Source organism: Eurosta solidaginis, chromosome 1, assembly GCF_040869045.1.
Source record: "Eurosta solidaginis isolate ZX-2024a chromosome 1, ASM4086904v1, whole genome shotgun sequence".
NCBI classification, from domain to species: Eukaryota; Metazoa; Arthropoda; class Insecta; order Diptera; family Tephritidae; genus Eurosta; species Eurosta solidaginis.
Genome location: NC_090319.1, coordinates 122,406,362 through 122,409,171, shown reverse-complemented (window position 1 = coordinate 122,409,171; position 2,810 = coordinate 122,406,362). Strand labels below are relative to the sequence as shown.

The following is a 2,810-nucleotide window of genomic DNA, read 5'->3' as shown; positions in this document are numbered from 1 at the left end:
AAAAAGAGAGACAGCTCATTCAAACTTTATACAAAAGCTGTAGGATAAGAGGACATTTTACTGCATTTAAATTTTTCCAACCCTAGTTTACCGTATATTTTAAAGCTTCACTTTTAATATTATAAGATTTGGTAAAATAAAAAAAGTAGCTACATATGTCCGCATTGGTATTTTATGGTACGTTTGCGGATTTCACACAGATCGCATTGGCCTTTCTAAGTATTCCGCTAGTTCCTCTCTCAAACTAAATGCTTCATTTGTTGATCGATTGGAATGAGCAATTCGAATAGATGTCATTCTTGTTGAAAGTTGTCCACATCGAAATTCCCATTTTCATCACTGCTGGCTCTGTTCGGATCGAAGTCTCCACTACTACTGTCAAGCATTAAATAATTGCTAAAATAATTTTGTCCACATTTTATGGAGCAGCGTGAATCGTTGTATGAAGAACTCTCCATCTATTTGCTAATATACCAAAGGTGTTTTCAATGAGCACTCGTACGGAGGATAACCTTTTGTTATAATTTCGTTTGGCGGGTGACAAATTTCGACCAGGGTAAGGGCGCATGAGATTAGGCTTCAGAGGAAATGCGCTGTCACCGACGAAAAAATATGGAAATATTTGGTCCGTACCTATATGAAATATGGCATCAATTAACTGAAACCTTATTTGTTATAAACATTTTACCTGGAAGGTTATCTGGGGGAGGAATTTCCAGGTCGTTTTTTAGAATCATGTTACCAAATACGCTTCGTGCCAAAATTCCCCCATCGCTTTGGCTTCCCAACGCACCAACGTCTACAAATGAAAACGTATAGCTATCATCGCATATTGCCATCAGAACTACACTGAATGTCTTTTTGTAATTAAAAAAGAGTGAACCACTACGTTTGGGGCAAACTACTTTCACATGTTTGCCGTCCACCGCGCCGAGACAATGTGGCATTCCAGTTTTTGCATAGGACCTGTCCAAAATATAAATAATATATGAGTGTATATAGTTACTAAATACCATACTTCAATTGAAGCAAACCTGTCTGCAATGCTTTTCAATTCGGTTTGATTTGGTTGGGCAAGGTAAATTTCGCGTAGTCCATGCCAAATTGCATCGCATATCTCGTATATTATTTTCCTAACTGTAGAAACACCCAATTTATATGACCAAGATAAATACTGTGGATTACAGCGTTGTGCCAAGAACCTGTTGAAACTCCATTTTTACACAGATATGTAGTTTATAAAATTACTTACATCAAAGTGATACCCAAACGGATATCTTCACTTATTGGTTCTCTTATGGAAAAACGTTGAAGTCACTCTCGTAACAAATTCAGTAACGCATTAAACTTTGCAACATTCATGCGTGTTGCCTTGAAGAAATGTTCTTCATCTGAGAGTTTCAACTGTGCGAAGGAAGTTTCGTGGAAGCTCAGAGCCTTCCTTGCACGATTAACTGGCCGCACCCACCATCGCCGCTTCAACTGCTGGCACACCTCGCGATATATATTCACCATTACAAAAATGATGTTTATAATTTTAAAAATTTTCAACAAACGCCCTCTGTTTCTCATTTTTTGTATATACTGCTAATGCTGACTTTAAATTGAATTCATTTCCCACAAGAAATGGTCACTAATATAAGAAATTATTTTCCATTGAAGAAATGACAGAAAATGTCAGAAAATATCGCCGCCGCTGTCTATTGTGTTTAACTGGACGAAATATCTGAGCGTAAATTTGAAAAATGTCATCGCCCGACGCGGCGTATATCGTCGTCGCTCGGCATTGTGTTTACAGCTTAAGAAGAACGTACATTTGCTCAAACTACAAGAAAACTGCGACAACTGTCCCTCGGCCTTTTTAGTATCACATATAAGGCCCTACCACGCATATTATGGGAAAGGGTCAAGCTCAAAGGCTCAATATCACCTGCAAATCGACTTTGATAGCACGAAATGGGGCTGCATATATTCCGGTATTATATCTACAACACTCATATCTATGCAAACTGATGCTAACAACACCACCCGCGCAGGAAAAATTGAGCACCATCAGTGTGAGCTTCGAAACTCAAAATGGTTTCAGAAAGGGCACGACTACGAATGAGTTTATGTCTTTACATATGTAGTTTGTACATATAAATATGCACATATGTAAGGTTTACTAGAAAATTATTTGTAAAAACCATTGTATACATAATTTATTCATAATTAAATATTATTTAAACAAAAGGGACGCGTTTCATTCATATAAAAAGCGAATTGACAGAAGGTAACCGGTACGGGTAACCGATAAGCCAGTTACCCGTGTTGTTGTTGTTGCATATGTTTTGGTTAGCGATAACGAAAACATACCTATTGAAGTAACTTAAAAATGTAAATAACATCGAGCGAGAAGGAATGTCGAAAACACAATAGGTAAGAGCGAGAAAGCGAGTCACACGTACACTATTTTGAGTAAAAGTCATTAAGACGATAATTGGTGACCACGTTATTGGTAACGACTAAGTAATCGATTAGGTAACGGGTACCTGTCTTGTAGGGTAATACTAGGTACAAACACACGCCATATTGGCAATTTATACCATTTGGGCAATTTATTACGCAATTTATCATATAATAAATTGTAATAAGAAATTGCCAATTAAAAAAAAATTGCGTAATAAATTGTTTCAAACTGTAAATACAACCTTGTAAAGTGTGTTTATTGAGTAGATTTAAACGTCAGCTGCGCATGGCTCAACTATATGGTTGGCTCATCTCATCAGCTGATATTATTTTTTTCATTTCACTGGAGTAGGAATTGTCAA

General features: G+C 36.9%; 1 long non-coding RNA gene across 1 annotated transcript; it reads right to left on the bottom strand.

Moving 5' to 3' along the window:
- Positions 1-748: 748 nt before the first annotated feature.
- Positions 749-2,046, bottom strand: LOC137237746 (uncharacterized). The gene is made up of 3 exons (XR_010949020.1): positions 1,253-2,046; positions 1,035-1,202; positions 749-966 (listed from the first exon to the last, which is right to left on the bottom strand). It is a non-coding gene; the product is annotated as an uncharacterized lncRNA (long non-coding RNA).
- Positions 2,047-2,810: the final 764 nt, after the last annotated feature.